Source organism: Furipterus horrens, unplaced genomic scaffold (assembly GCF_987537825.1).
Source record: "Furipterus horrens unplaced genomic scaffold, mFurHor1.1.pri manual_scaffold_9, whole genome shotgun sequence".
In the NCBI taxonomy this organism is placed as follows: Eukaryota; Metazoa; Chordata; class Mammalia; order Chiroptera; family Furipteridae; genus Furipterus; species Furipterus horrens.
Genome location: NW_028327179.1, coordinates 35,454,706 through 35,472,439, shown reverse-complemented (window position 1 = coordinate 35,472,439; position 17,734 = coordinate 35,454,706).

The window sequence follows — 17,734 nt, the reverse complement described above, 5'->3', positions numbered from 1 at the left end:
ACCTTAAAACATATTTAGGTTTCTACCAGCCCAAAACAAACAACAACAAGAAAACACATACAAGAGAAAATATTTAAACAAATCTGTACTAGTTATGTAATATCAGATAACAAATTACTCTAAAACTTAGTAGCTTAAAACAATAAACATTCATTATTTCACAGTTTCTATGGGTCAGGAATTCAGATGTGGCTTACCTGGGAGACAGAAGGTTGTAGTCAGGATATTAGCCATGTCTGCAGAAAACTGAAGACTTGATTGGACCTAGAAGATCTGTTTCTAAGACAGCTCACTAACCTGGTGCTGACCCTTTGAAGGACGCCTCAGTTCCTCCTGGGGAGCTGCTTGAGTATCATGGCGACATGGTGACTACACTCCCCACATGAGCAATCTATGAGAGAACATGGCAGAGCCATCATATTTTGTATAACCTTGCTTTAAAAGTCACACACTTATTTCTGCAACATACCATTGGTTACACAAGTCAGCACCATTTCACGTGAGGGAAATTAAGCAAGGGTTTGGACTGCAGAAGGTGAAAATCACTGGGCGCCATCTTGGACGTTAGCTATTATAATATCCTTCTTTTCATTCCTTCCCACCTATTCTACTTTACTAATGCCCTTCTCTAGTTTTATTGCTACACTTCAAATAGTTGACCTACATCTTTCCTCTCCTCTTTTTTAACTTGACTAATTCCTTCCCATTCCCTTTCCCATCAACTTCAATGCATTCCACTACACAGAAACTATTTCCTTGAAGATTACCAGTGATCTCTTCCTGCTAACTTGTTGACCTTGGCCTTTACTCAGACATATTCTTCAATGCTTATAATGGTTGTGTTACAAACCACTTGCTCAGGAAGTTCTCTTGTCCTCTGGCATCTTTAGTATGTTATTAAAGGGCTTCTCCACCTCTTTGATGCCACATCTCTCTTGTTTTGAAGTGTGGAGCATTCTTTAAGCCCATCCTTCTGGTTTTCTTGCTATGGTGTGACTGGGCTGACATACACTCACTACTTCAGCTGCGCCATCTATTATCTGGCCACTAATGAATCTGCATTTCCTTCCCTACTTTATCATAGCATGTCCCCTCCAGCTGCCTGCAGGCACCTCCATGCTCTAATCTGTAAGCAACGCTCCTTGTTTCTCCATTCAATGCCTCTTAGAAGAAGTTGCCTTATATCATTTTTCTAACCATTAGTGCCGTCCAAGCCCCCCCCCCATCACAATCAGGTTAACACAGCAATATTTTAGCTGCTATACCTGCTTTACTCTAACATTGTTCCTGCCTCTACTAGAATCCAATGGTCATGTATCGATGCTCAGTCTCTCAGAAATTTACTTTATCTTTTCATTTTCCAGCATAAGAGGGTTTATTATCATCTACTGCTTTCAAATCTAAACTCCTAAAACTGGCTTTTAAAGCAGTCCTTGTGTTCCCATTTGGTTAGCATACTTATTTTCTTATTCCTCTCATTTCCCTCGTTTCTCTACAGAAAGGTTAATCTATCACTGTCCCCAAATACACAAATTTCCTCATTGACCTTTTTAATTCTATTCGCTCCACAAGATAAAAAGTGAAAGCTCTTATTCATCTCCATCCTATCAATTTTTGTAAGCCTGGCTCAGATTCCACAGTCTCAATGAAATTTTCTCCAACTGCTTTAGTTCATACTGGGCTGTTTGATTTTTGAGTTTCCAGTTTTCAACTGAGCAATGTGTGTTAGACTTCTATTCATAGCCAACTTGCAAGTTTCCAAAGACTAGAGTTGTATTTTATATTTCTTTTTTATTTTTTCAAACACCTAAAATGATCTACAAGTAACATGCTGAGAACATAATGGGCCATGAATAAATATTTATTGCTAAACCAAATAAGAAAAATAACTAGAAAGTTCTCATGTCATTTGGCAGAATGACTACGGGCAAAAAAAACCCTCCCAAAACATATTATCTAAAAGCACATTTTTCCCAGGTGTCAATGAAAAAAAAATGACTTTCTTCTAGCTTACTAAAACTTAGCTCTCAAAGCATGTGTTAACATCTGAAATACAAAATAACACTGAACAAAAACTGTAATTAAAATTAAATTCTAAAAAATCACATGTAAAATCCAAAACAGAATTCTTAAAGGTACAAATGTTTAAATCAAAAGACCTATACAAAATAATTATTTCATTTAGCAAGTACAGAGATAATCAGATCACATTTCCAAAGTAATTTGATAATTTTGACAATTCAAGGAAAATTCAAGGGAAAAAAAAGGTAAGCAATTTGTTGTCTTAATTTTTTTTAATGGTTTTACTTATTTATTTTTAGAGAGAGGGAAAGGGAGGGAGGAAGAGAGGGAGAGGAACATCAATGAATGAGAGGTACATTGATTGGTTGCCTCTCTCATGCCCCCAGCTAGGGACCTGGCCCGCAACCCAGTCATGTGCCCTGACTAGGAATTGAAGGAGCAACCTTTCAGTTCACAGGCCAGTGCTCAATCCACTGAGCCACACCAACCAGGGATTGTCTTAGATTTTTTTAAGCAAAAGGAAATTGTTGTGAAACCAAAAAGATAAGAGAAAACATATGATTTATTAATAACAATATATTAAAAATTAATGACTATTAAAAAGAGCTATGACCTATGTTCAAAAGCAAACATTTCTGGATTTCCCAAAAAAACTCACATCTGTGTCCTCTTTTGAAAGTAGTATTATGTTTTAGAAACAGCATAACTTTTTGCAGCCAGAAGGACCTGTATAACGAGACGTGTGACCTTAGGCAAGTTACTGAACTTCAGGAAACCTACCAACCTCACGGGCTTCTTGTGTAAATTAAAGACGGTTACGTATCTGACAGAACCTGGCTGGCATGCTGCCCATGCATGTTGGTCAATACATCTTATTGTCTTTCAGAGAGAACAGGAGCCGAGCAATACTAGATTAGGAGAGAGGAACCAGGAATTATTTCCCAGCTCAGTATCTAGTTAGATATTGTGGCAGGAACTGATAACTGTTTTCCAATTTCCATTATCCTCTTCATTTCGGTAGTAGATCCCTGAGTAGGCAGATAGAGCAAAATATCTTTTGGCTTCACAGGGTTAATTGTTTGATTTTTTAGCATCTTTGGGTAGACCAGACACTTCACTTTTCTATTTCCCATTCACCTCTGCCCTGACTGAACCCAGTTCCGACCGTCGTGACTCCTTCCTGACCCCTGTGGACCCTTCCATGTATGGTCCTCAACCAGATGATCCGCAAGGAATCTTCCAACATTTGGTGGTTCTGGGGAAACATATGGAATAATGTTCATTCCTCTGGTAGTCAAAATTATAATGACTTACTGGGTTTTTCTTTTTTTATAAAAATTTAAAAGGAAATTTGAGATCATCTAAATTTAAAATTCTCAGGTCTCGTGTGTATGTTAGGACTATCATTTTTATATAGCAGATATATGGTATATTAGTTTCCTGGAGTCACTGTAACAAATTACCACTAACCTGGGAGCTTAAAACAACAGAAATTTATTCTTCCACATCTCTGGAGGACAAAAGTCTAAAATCAAGGTGTCTGTCCACTGTAACAAATTACCACAGACCTGCTAGCTTAAAACAACATAAATTTATTCTTTCACAGCTCTAGAGGCCGAAAGTCTGAAATCAAGGTGTCCCCACACAAGGCTGCACTCCCTCTAAAGGCACAAGAAGAGAATCATTCCTTGCCTTTTCCATTTTCTTGGGGCTTCAGCCTTTATTTGGCTTGTGTCTACATCATTTCAGCCTCTGCATCCATCTTCATATGGCCTCTTCCTCTGAGTTAATGTCTTCTTTTCCGTTTATACAATCTGCCTCTACCTAACTCTTTTAGGGATATTTGTCCTTGTATTTAGTGCTCATTCTAGCTAATCCAAAATGATCTCATCTCAAGGTCCTTAAATAATAAGATCACATACACAGGTTCTGGGGTGTAGGACTTGCATATGTCTTTCAGGGAGCCGCCACTAAACCCACTAGAGATGGTTATGTAAACAATCACTGTCTTATAAAATATAGGTGGTATGGATACTTTACACTCTGAAAGGGAAAAATATCAAACTTCTCAATAGTTTACAAAGAATAGAATTTCAATAAAATCTTTGTTTTAGAATGTTTTCATATACCTTGTGAAGCTGCAAGTCTAAATAGCAGTTGTTTCAATCTATCAATATCTTCTACATTATCATGTAATTTTCATTATTGTTAGCCATGTTCCAATTTGAGCATTCACTACTTAAATCGATCACAATTACTGAAAAAAGGAATCATGCAAAATTACTAATTTCCCCTATTTTGTTATATATCTTAAACGTCAACACAAAAGTACAGAGGAAAAAATTATTTTTCTTCAATACTCCTTGACCAATTTCTTTCTCAAATGACAGGTTAAAATTCCCTTCAGAGGTTGTCAGACATGCATAAAGGATAGTTACTTGCTTTCTCTGTTCATCATAAGTGGAATTATACATATTGCTCAGTGAATTGCACTCTCCTTGTATCAACATGTCTCGATGATATCTCTTTCTTACATACCATATTTTGTAACCACACAATATTTGATAATTCATTGATGGATATTCAAGTTGCTTCCAAAGTTTTGATGTTACAAAAATGTTGCACTGGTCATATATCTCTAAACAGCTGTCAGAATGAAGGGGTTGGGGGACTTAGTGAAAAAGTGAAGGGATTAAGCATATATATATTATTTTATATATATATATATATATATATATATATATATATATATATATATATATATAGATATAGCCACTTAGCAATGGTTAGATAAATTAAGGAAAAAAGCCACTTATGCCCAATAACTAACTCTCAATGGGCTGAGCAACAGGCACTCAAAAAACAGAAAAGAGCTACTTTGGGGTATAGTGAACAAAAAAAAAAAAAAAAAAAAAAAAAATGGCAGCTGTCAAGATTTTTGACCCAGTGCCATTGTCCCAGGGCAGAGCATTTTCGCAGACCAGGAATTCTTCTTCAGAATGAATATGTCCCCAAAGTATCTAACTGATGCATCCTAAGTCCATGTAGGAGCTCAAGCCACCACGGCATCAGAATTCACTGTGCTTTTTTCTCGAAAATTCTAGCAAGAAAAATTGTGCTAAAAGCTATATGTAACTTGAATTCCAAAGCAATCTGATTAAAATAAGCACAGCACCACAAATTATGTATTTAGATGCTTTTCAGCCAAACTAGGAGAGGGAGAATGTCTTTTTATCAGACTTCAGGCTGAGCTAGAGTGACAGCAGCATAAAAAACCTTACTGAGGTGCCTCAGTAGCTGTCACTTCTGACTTCAGCACTTGGCATAATTATAATAAAGAGAGTAATAAAAATTATTCTGAAGCATTTGAACAACTGTATGCTCTTAAGAAAAGCTGACAACTAAGGATGTGCATATTTTGAAGGTAGTAGGTTTTAGCTCTTTAAAATGCAGCAGAAACTGTGTTTCTAAGTTAGGGGGGTACAAAAATTGTTTATCAACCCATTATAGAAAACTTACAGACTCAGGGAATTTATTGTGTTCATTAAGTAAAGAACTTCCTTCTATTAGGCTTTTCCTTATTCAGGGACTCAAATATCCTTCATCCAACCTTGCTGAAGTCCAGTATAAACTCATTTTCTACCTTCTGAACACTCCCATGTACGTCCTTATCACATATTTAGCAAAATAGGGTATTAAATAATTAAAACGTGACAGGTTGCCTTGCAAGTAATGACTTTCTGATGCAAATCTAAGATGCATAAAATGTTGGGTTGTTGCAGCATTTGTTTTGTTTAAAACAAAGAGCAGAAATGTTAGTAATTTAGACATGAAATTGGCTGCAGGAAAGATTAGATCACACTGGGGATTAGAGACACAGGCCAGGATGGCTGCCCTCAGGCAGGGCGGCAATACTGCAGGACAAAGGTTTTTTGTACTGGAAGATGATTCTATTCTGCCAACAAACAACTAGAGCAATCGATTCTTTTTTTTGTTCTTTATGTGTTATTCTTTGAATACTCTTTTCACCATTCAGTTGTTTTTAACTTTTGAGCCTTTCTTTTCTTTTTTTTCCCTACTGATTTTCACATTTTTACTGAGATGTAATTGACATTAAATAAAATGTACAAGCTTTCAATGTTTAGCTTGATGAGGTTTGACAATTATATCAGCCATGTAACATCATTTAAAACATGTATAGCACAAATGTCCCCTTACACTCTTTTCCAGTCAATTCTCTCCCACCCCCACAATTATTTTGGGATTTCTATCACCGTAGATTACTTTTGCCTGTACTTGGATTTCATATGAAATCTTACAGTATGTACTCTTCTGTGCATAGCTTCTTTTGCTAATGTAATGTTAATGTTTATATCTATATTCTGTATATCAGTAGTGTTTTATCACTAAGTAGTATTCAGTCTTATAAGTATAAGTTGTCTATCAATTCTCCGATTGTTAGACAATGGAGTTGATTTTAGTATATGGCTATCACAAATGTGGCTGCTATAAACATTTTTCTACAATGCATGGTAAATAAACATAAGTTGTATTGCTGGGTCAGGGGGGAGATGAATGTTTATAAGAAATTGTCAGTTTTCCTAAGCCAGCTTTATTACTTTACACTTCCCATAACCAATGTATGAGAGTTCTGTCACTCCATATCTTCACCAATATTTGATTTTTTCAGTCTTTTTAACCCATTCCAGGGAGTGTTCAGCAGCATCTCATTGTTGAGTTTGCACAGTCTGATAACTAATGACGTTGAGCACTTTCTCAATGTTTATGCTTTGAGAAGTATGTGCTCAAGTCCACTGCACACATTTTAATCTGGTTATTTGTGTTTTTATAGCTGCTTGGTAGGACTTCTTTATATATTTTGTATATAAGCCCTTTGTCAGATACTTTAAGTATTTTCAAGTTGGAGGTTTATTTATTTTTAATGGAGTCTTTTGATGAGCAAACTTTTTAAATCTTTGTCTGACCAGAGATACAAAGTTATTTTTCTATTTGAATCTGGTTTCATGTTTAGACCTATGATCCACCTGGAATTAATTTTTGTATATAGTATGAAATGAGAGTCAAGATATGTTTGTCTTCCATACAAATACCCAATTGCTCCAATAACATTTGTTGAAAAGAATTTCCCCCAGAAATTGTTTTGGCAACTTCATTAAAAATCAGTTAACTGAATATATATGGGTCTATTTCTAGACTCTAGTCTGTTTCATTATCTTCTTTGTCTATATTTATACTGATAGCACACCACCATGATTACTGTATATTTACAGTAATTTAACTTTCCCAATTTATTATTTCTTTCAATAATTTTAGCTATACTATTTTCTTTGCATTTCTATATATAATTTAGAAACATCTTGTCTATTTCTTCAGACTAGCTTGTTGATACTTTGATAAAAATTGTATCATATATATATTATATATATATATCAGTTTAGGAAGTATAGATATCTCAATAATACTTCATTTTGCAATCCAGGAACATGCTCTATCTCTCCATTTATTTAGGTCTTATTTCTCTAATTAATATATTGTTGTTTTCAATGTGGAGATACGAGCTATCTTTTATTAGATTTACTTTGTCTTATCTAATTTTTTTTTATGTTCTTGTAAATTTTCTGAATGTTACTTTCCAATTAGTGGTAAGTAGAGTCTTGTTCTTTGGTGGGGATCATGCATAGCTCTTATCTATTAAAAGAATCCATGCACAGCTATTAAACATGCTTTAGCTGTTTAAATGGTTTTTCTCTTTTATCTGTGGTGATGAGAGAAGTGGTTAAGTCACTGTCCTGTGAAGAGCTCCTCATACTGTGAAGTTTTGTTTGTTTCAGTGTCTTTATAGGCTCCATTTTATGATGTTTGAACTATTATTTTTATAGTTCATCTGGGTTGTTTTTGTTGTTAAATTGAGACTGGTGGTCTCCTGTGACTTTTCACATCCAAACTAGAAATCGATCAGTGATATATATTTTTTAATACTTGCAAGACAATCTTCTTTTTCATTGTTTCTGAAACAGCAAAAAGGAAAGGTGTAAAATAGCCCCAGGAGTCTAAGCAATCATAGTGAAAATGAATGCTTACTCAGTGCTTGCTATGTACTAGGACTTAGGTTCACAAATATCAACTCATACAATCCTTAGAATAATCCTATCAGGTAGGTATGATGATCATTATCCCCATTTTATAGATGAATAAAATGAAATACATGCTACTTAAGTCATTTGTCAAATGAAACACAATTGTTAAAAGGTAGAACTGGATTTGAAGACAAGGCGTTTGTTTTTCCAAACCTACATTCTTACTTACCTCCTTACAATAACTCTCTTCCAAATCTGAGCACTCCTACCTTTACCTTGACTTCCCAAATATAATAGCTATCTGCATTTTCATTAAAAAATCTTTATTTCTTCTTTGAGTTGTACCATATCTGCATTTTTCATCTGAATAATCTCTTCTATTTACTTAAAATTTTGACATAATAAAAGTAGATACAATTAATTAAGTGTTCACATAAAAGTGTTAGTAGTGTGGCATATATTATTTACAAACCTATAAAAATTCTGATAGATGACATTATCCCCACACTACAGGGAACTTAGGTTCAAAGAAAGCATTTTCCTAATTTAAAAATCACCAGCCATCAGAGAGATGCAACTTAAAACCACAATGATAAATCACCTCACACATGTCAGAATGGCCATCATTAACAAATCAACAAACAACCAGTGCTGGCAAGGATACAGAGAAAAGGGAACGCTAGTGCATTGTTGGTAGGAATGTAGAATGTTGCAGCCACATTGGAAAACAGTAGGGAATTTCCTCAAAAAACTAAAACTGGGACATGCTCCATCTCCCTCCACAACTAAGAAGGAATACAACTACCGCAAAACCAGAAATAACCAGGAGTTCCAGAAAATAAATGAAAGTCAAACATATGAAGTTATACAGAAGTGGTGCTTGTCTGGATGGGTAGGAGGGGTGAAGCCAGGGTGGAGAAGTCAAGCTGTGCTGTCGGCAGCAGCAGCGGCAATGGCGGCGGGACAGCAGTAAGCACAGACACCTGTATTTAAGGGGAGGTGAGAAGCGCCTGGGGAGCACCCCCAGCTGCAAACCAGACCCATCAGCTTCTGGTTCCAAAACCGGGGAAGGCAGACCTCCATTGCCTTAGACTGTGAGGCCCAGAGAATGTGGACATGAAGAAGGAGGCTCCCGCTCTCTCAGCAGAGAGTGAATGGCAGGAATCCATCTTGGACCCCCACCTCATCAGAAAATGCCAAAGCATGGTGAGAAGGGTCGCCCAGTTGTGATGAATGCACAAGGTTCGACCCCCTATAGCATAGGATGTGTGACAACCCTGCCCAAAAAAGCAAAGATAAACACAAAACTGTCAGGATGGCACAGATCATGATAGAGATCCTGGTAAACACCTGACCAAAGAGCAAATATCTAACCTAATGGACCAGCAGATACATAATCTTTCTGAGGATCAGTTCGGAGCTTTGGTTATATAAATGCTTACAGACCTAACAGCAGATCTTAAACAAGACCGGGAAGGAATGGAAGCCAGTCCTGCTGAAATAAACAAAAACACAGACAAAACTAGTGGTGATGGAAAGAAAACCAGGGATCAAATCAACAAGTAGGAACATAGGGAAGGAACAAACAGTCAACCAGTGTAGAAAGAGGATACAAAAAGTGAGGAAAATAAGGAGAGGTTCAGAAACTTATCGAACAGCTATAAGCAGGCCAACATCCAAATCATAGGGTTTCCAGAGGTGAAGAAGAAGAGCTAGAAATTGAAAAATTATGTGAAAAAATAATGAAGGAGAACTTCCCTAACTTGGGGGAGGAAATAGACTTACAGGTCCAGGAAGGACAGAGAGTTCCAAAAACACTGGACCCAGGGAGGACCACACCAAGTTACATTATAATCAAAATGTCAAAAATTAAGTGTAAAGAGAGAATCTTAAAAGCAGCAAGAGAGAAGAAGAGAATTACATATAAAGGGGTCCCAATAAGACTCTTAGCTGATTTCTCAAAAGAAACTCTGCAGGCAAGAAGGGACCGGCAAGAAATATTCAAAGTAATGAAAAGCAAAAATCTACAACCACAATTACTCTATCCAGCAAAGCTGTCATTCAGAATAGAAGGGCAGAGAAAGTGCTTCCAGGACAAAGTAAAACTGAAGGAGTTCATCAGATCCAAACCACTATTATATGAAATGTTAAAGGGACTTGTTTAGGAGGAAGTGGATCAAAACTATGATCATTAAAATGAAAACTGTATCACAACAACCAATGACAGAAGCTAGGGAACCGAAACAAAGTCAAACTAAGTAGGCAATGAGAGTGGGAAAAGAATTATGGTATTGCAAAACTTATGGGGGGAGGTCAGCAGGGAGGGGGAAGTGGGGAAAGGGAGGGAGATGGTACAAGATTAAGAAGCATAGTAGGAGGGAATGGAGTAGACAGGAAGATGTTGAGAAGAACTATATGCACAACCAATGGGCATGGACTAAGGGAAGGGTGCAACTGGAGGGAGGGAGGGGTGTCACTGGGTAGAGGGTAACAAAGGGAAAAGAAATTGGGACAACTGTAACAACATAATCAATAAAACATATTTAAAAACAAAAAAACAGAAAACTAAAACTGTAACTGCCTTTTGATCCAGTAATCCCACTGTTGAGATTATACCAAAGAATCCTGAAACACCAATTTGAAAGAACCTATGCACCCCTATGTTCATAGCAGCACTATTTACAATAGCCAAGTGCTGGAAACAGCCTAAGTGCCCATCAGTAAATGAGTGGATCAAAGGGCTGTGGTACATTTACACAATGGAATACTATGCAGCATGTGACAGCATGGATAGAACTGGAGAATATTATGCTAAGTCAAATAAGCCAGGCAGCAAAGTACAAATACCATATGATCTCACCTATAAGAGGAACCTAATGAAGAAAACAAACAGGCAAAGAAGAACCAGAGGCATGGAAACAAGGAACACACTGACAGTCACTAGATTGGGGTTGGGGGGAGCAATTATAATGGTAGAAATAAGAGGAAGGGTTTAGTCAAGGAACAAGTATAAAGAACCCATGGACATGGACAATAGGTTGGTAATTGATGGTGGGAGTGGGGTTGGAGGGAGAGCAGGGGACAGTAACAAGGATTGGGAGAGGGGGGAATTGAGACAACTGTAATTGAACAACAATAAAATAAAATACATTTTTTAAAAAACTGTGAAGGAATATGCCAGGAATTTCTCATCTGGAATCCAAAACCCAATAATACAACCTCTCATAAATGAATGATTGCCTAAGGTCATCTTTACAACCCCCTTTTCTCACCATTACTTAAATGTATAACATCATTACTTCTTTTTTCGATATTCTAAATCCATGTTTAAAATTAATGAATTTGTGGATGTCAGCTGGAGTCTCTTTTGGAGGCTGTTTGAAACATTAAAACTTAGATAAAGAACATCCTAAGGAAACAACCATTAAGGGAAGAGAGAGAAATTAGTCAACCAAGCAGCCTTTCCACTATGTGCAGCAGATTGCAGCCTGGGGCTCTATCCTAGGTTGGGTTTGATTCTTAGCTCCTGAAGTCGGAAGAAGTAATGGGGAATCTCTCTGATGATGCTCGAAAGCCAGAGGCTGCTTTAACACCACATTACCACTACCACCATTCCTTTTCAACAGTTCCTCCAACCAGCTTGCTTCACTGCCATAGACTTTCTTTGTCCATTTCAACCTGAATTCAGCACAAGAAAAGGAGTGCAAGAAGGCCCCAAACTCCTCAAGGCTGACTCTGGGACTCACGTCCCACCATTAGTATTACCTGGAGAATGTGTCCATTTCTGGCCCCATAAATCAAAAATTTGATGCATTTCATAGTATGAGCTTGCTATCAGAGGGACTGCCTCTTGAGCTGCTATTATTCAAATTATGGTAGACCCTATGCAAAAGAAAAATCTATACTCCATGATTTGGGGCTTATTTCTGAAATGCAATGGCACTTAACAAGATTCAAAAAGACTTAACACTTATCTTCATTCTCAGTAGAGAAACTCTTCAGAGGAAAAGAAAAATATGTTACTCCCTTAGGACTGAATCTCATTCCAGACACATGTTCCTTATTATAGCCCGTGTGTAATTATTTAAATGTCATGAAATCCTGAAAATGTGTTTGATAAAGTAATTTAAGTTACTTCATATAATTTATTTCACTTTCTATGATGGAAATGTGTGCACATAAATGTCACTGCACTGTCAATGCAGTTAATGGCAACTGAGTTTACTCTTTGAAGACTTCTAGTCAGTGGGGATTTTATCTTCCAAATACAAAATTTCTCTCTCCAGCACATTCCTGGACTGAGGTACCGATTAGTATATGAGATCTGTCCAGAAAGTATCCATCCATGTAATATGAAAAATAGAAATCTTTATTGAAGAAGATACAAGAAACATTGTACGTAGGACAATGACACCTCAGTTCCCTTCAAAGTAAGTACCTTGGGAGCTCACACAGTTCTCCAATCTCCATCAGCTGCCCCGCCATATTTTCCTGAAATCTCTTCCCTTTCAAAGGTGATTTTAGTTTTGGGGAAAAGCCAGAAGTTGCAGGAGACCAAATCTGGGCTGTTAGTGGAATTGAGTCACCTGAGTGATTTGATGTTTTGCCAAAAACTCTGCACAAAACATGATGCATAGGACGTGTGCTGTTGTGATGAAGCTGCCAATCACCAGTTGCCCATAGCTGCAGCCTTCTGAATCATAAGAATAGTTTCCATGGAGGAATGTTCAAGCTTAGTGCAAAATTTGATGCAGATTCATTGCTCTACTCACTCAGTCATTTTGAATGCAATGACCACACAGTACACATGCTGACTCAACAGTATCTACCACCCCCACTGACTAGTACAGTAAAGTCAACATTGCTCACACATGCACATTCCATTCCACCCTCCTAGGCTGCCAGGTTACACTGATGTTGTGCAAACCATTCTCATTATATTAACAATTGTTGGACTTTTTCCAGACAGATCTCAAATATTATTAAGAACCTCTGACCAGAGAGATGAGGCCAGGACTTTACTGAAGCCAAATTCCTGCTCTAGCATGATCTCTGTGATGCTTTCACAAATTGCACAAATGGTTCTTTAAAACCAAGAACGCAGCAGTGAGGAGTGCACTCTCTTGGAACTGATTTCTGCATGCCTGGAGCAGATGCTACAGTGACTTGTAGTCAATAAGCACTACTGTATGGCAAAGCTGATACAGGGAAAATGACCTAATATTTCACCCAGAATGGTTTTTACAAAGGGTTCTATGCCTCAGGATCTCACTTCATACAATGTAGTTTCATACATTTTCCTACATATTTGTACAGGTGAACTTACAACCTGTCTTTGCTTGCAGAATCTACCCTTCTGCCTTCTTACCAAGCTCAGCAGCAGAGAGAGACTGACCGACCTGATGGAAAGCTGGTTTTGTCTTTTTTACTTGTAAAGTACACTTGTTGTTTAACAAGGGATCTGCCTTTCAAATGAGCATATTAAATGTGGTTTGATAAAACACCGACAGTGAAAGAAGACTAAATCTTTGACCATGCATTTGTAATAAAAATTTCAGTTTGATGTGGAATACAATACTCCAAAGTTGATCTGAGCAAATATTTCTCAGACTGATTAGGCAACAATGGTGATAGAATATTCTGGCAAAGTTAAAATCAAAACAAACAACAACAACAGCAAGATGTGGCCTCTCCCCACGGTGTAATCCTAAAAGGAATATTGTTCTATTTTCTATTTCAGAATCACAGGCAGTTGAGAAATTGATAAATTTTTTTTATCAATTCTTCTGGTTATGTATTCTCATTCATGGAATTGACTTTTGTATTATATATCAAGGCTATATTCTCAGCAGATTAATTCCTAAACCACTAGAAAAAAAATATTTCATAAGTAAAATATTAGATATGCTCATGCATAAAAACTTGCATTTTGTAAAAATTGCAAATGCCAAATGACTTAAAGATAATAGGAAGCCAGGCTGAAATTTGCCTTTTCAATTTTAAGTAAAGCCTGCACTGCATAAAATCACAGAAGTCTATTTACTGTCATAATAAAAGTTCCCTAAATACAATGATTTATAATGTATATTAGCACCACTCATGCTTTCCTTGGTAGCCCACACTTACTTCTAAAATATCCATATGTAAATAAACAGGCAGAGCTTCTGTTTTCAGTTTGGACTGCAGAAAGTGCAGAAGTTAAACCTTCACAGCAGTGCAACCATCAAGTAAAGTAAATGAAGACTAAATCTCCGGGTTGGATTTGCAGAAGGACCCCCCAGACAATAGGGGAACTGCCCTGAGCCAGTGTGTTAGCAGGATGCTCTTGTCCTCCTCCAGGTTTGTCCCTCCACACATATAAACATCTGCAGGGTCAAGGCTCTAGGGACTTGGGACCCTGGCATTAGCTACCTAAACAACCTTAACATGCTCCTAGGGCTTACACAGGACTCACCTGTTATATCCTCCAGAAGGTGAGTTAAGCCACCATGGCAAAGCTGAAAAGTGGCCCAAAAGATGTTTGTTCAAGGAGGCAGCTGACCTATGGGGACTGGAGTATGCAAATGTATACACAAGGCATTGAAGCAAGTAAGGAGCCATAGGCCACATATCCAGCCCTCCCTGGGAAACTCCAAGGATTCCAAGAATTTCAAAACCAACTGATCTGGCAATTCATTATGAAGGCATTTTCATCAAAGTAGGAAGATGGCACATATTTTATTATAATTTTGTTAGCTTGATTTATAACTTTTAAATCTTCACATATATGTAAATATATGTATATTTCACATACAGGGTGGGTCAAAGGTAGGTTTACAGTTGTATGAAAAACAGCTTATTCTTGTATTATTATTTATTATTATTTTATTGTTTTCCATTTTAACTGTAAACCTACTTTTGCCCCACCTGTATGTAAAAATTAGATATATGTAAACTACTTTCAATTGAACCTCCAGAAAACTAAAATTAGGACCAGGACAAGGCTTGTCTTCTAATAACAACCCCAAGACCCCTAAGTATGACTATCACTATGGCATGATTTGATCATAGGCTCTAAAAGAATAAACAGACTGCCTATACATAATATGTCATAGGAGTTACAATATGCATGCAAAAGGTAAACATGCTGCACACATATCAGATAAAATGCAGCAAAAAACAAATATATTATTCATATATGAAATTCAATGATTAATATCTTTAAGGCTACATTGTTTCCTACCCAAGGACATAAAATGGTTAATTCTTTTAACTATGTGGAGTGTGACTTCACAAGCCTTACTAAATAAATTTTAAATACTTCAATAGGAGTCAAAGAAATAAAGCAGGCTAAAAAATTAACAAAAATAGACTTTTCTCAATTTCAAAAGTAGATTTGCAGTCATATTTTTCTTTTTATTAAAAATGTATAAAAATAAAAGTATGTATAGAAAATAAAGACTGCATGGCTATAACTCTAGAAAGTTTGTTGAAAGAGGGGGAGTTTCTCATTTCAGGTTTTTGCCACAACATGCCTCTCTTCAAAATGCTTCAGAGAATGCTTCATGGCAGAGCAGATCAAATGGATTAATAACAGAGGCAGAGTCTATTTGTATTAGGGCAGGGCATGCGTTGGGAAACTGACTTTTAATTTTTAAACATATATGCTTCATATCTTAGGTCTATAAGAAACTTACTTTAATTCAAAGATTAATAAATCTAATGTTGATGAAAATTAAACATTCTTTTAAGCTGGTACCCAAAGTCTTACATACAAATAGCCCATTTAAGTAACATGAAAATGATACTTTAAAAATAGAATACTTGAGGATTCGAGATTGTGCTGAACTTAAGTTTTATCATAATGAACATTAATTTGGTTACCAACAGAAAAAAATGCAGCCTCCTTGCATGTTCTCTGCCCTTTTGAAAAGAACTATAGAACTAAAGTTAATTTAATATTGACACTTCTTATATAATGAAAAGCCTACTTATTTTATTATTTATATTTATTTATCAAATATTGTCTAGTATATACTATGTGCCAGAAGCTCTGGAAGACATTTCATACATATTAACTTGATCAATAATCATAATAACCCTCTGAAGTGGACACTGCGATTGTGTGTATTTCATGAGTGAAGAAACAGAGGAAGAGAGGTTAAGTGACTTGGTCAAGGTCACACAGCTGCAAGTGCAGAGCTGAAATTCAAATCAAGGCCAACTGCTCCAGAGTCTGAATTCTCTAATCTCGATCCTGTACTGACCATATTTTGCACTACTCAGATCTTTGTTAATTCAAGTGAAAGAAATAAACAACTAATTCTAGAAAAAAAAAGAAACATGCAATGACTGCTTTTATGAAAAGCAGTAAGGGGTATATTGTCATATGTAACCGTGAGGTCCATAGATTTGATCCAGGTTTTAAACAATGCCACTGGAATGACTACTCTCCTTGCCTCTTTCAATGGGTGGCAAAGATAGCTCCAGAAATTCCATTTAATTATTTTTTATACCTGTAGTTTCAGGCAAGGAATATCCCTCTTTTATAATTCCAAAATGTACTCTGAAGAGCTCTCTGCTTGGACCATGTGTTCATTTCTGCATGAATCATTGTAGGTTATAAGGAGGACCATAAAATGCTCTGATGGGCTAGACCTGGGGCAAATATGCAAGCCAGTAACCTACACCCCAATCACATGAAGTTTCTCTCATGAAAGAAATTATGTTACCACAAGAATAGGAAAGGATGCTGGGCAGGGAGATCATGCATGATATGATAAAGGTTTCTTTCATTAGAAATATTTCATCAGATGCACCAACCATAGAAGCTATCTTAAGTTATTCTGTTATTAAAATAATACTCTATTATTAAAAATGTTTCATGCCAACACAATATACTTTCTGAATACATCAATTTCAATATTTGCAAGTATAATTTGTACTAAAACCATACTTATATTTTTTATTTTTTTAACTATATTTGATTTTGGTATTACAGTTGTCCCAATTATTCCCCCTCTGTTGTCCTCTGCCCAGTACCCACCTTCACTCAAGCAACCCCCCCACTCTAAGTTATGTCCATGGGCTTTGCATATAAGTTCTTTAACTTTTCATTTTCCTACACTATTCTTAACACACTGTCTGTTTTGTACCTACCAATTATGCTTTTTAATCCCTGAACCTTTTCCCCCATTCTCCTCCTCCCCCTACCCAGCTGATAACCCTCCAAATGATCTCCATACCTATGATTCTGTTCCTGTTCTGCTTTTTGCTTAGTTTGTTTTTCCAGAATAAATGGTTGATAGTTGTGAATTTATTACCATTTTAATGTTCAAGTTTTGCTCTTTGACTTATATAAATTTAACATTTCATATAATGATGGCTCAGTAATGATGAACTCCTTTAACTTTACCTTATCTGGGAAGCACTTTATCTGCCCTTCCATTCTAAATGCTAACTTTGCTTGATAGAGTAATCTTGGTTTTAGGTCCTCGCTTCTCATCACTTTGAATACTTCTTACCAGACCCTTGCCTGCAAAGTTCCTTTTGTGAAATCATTTGGTAGTGTTATAGGAACTCCTCTGTAGGTAACTCTCTTCTTTTCTCTTGCTGTTTTTAAGGCTCTCTCTTTA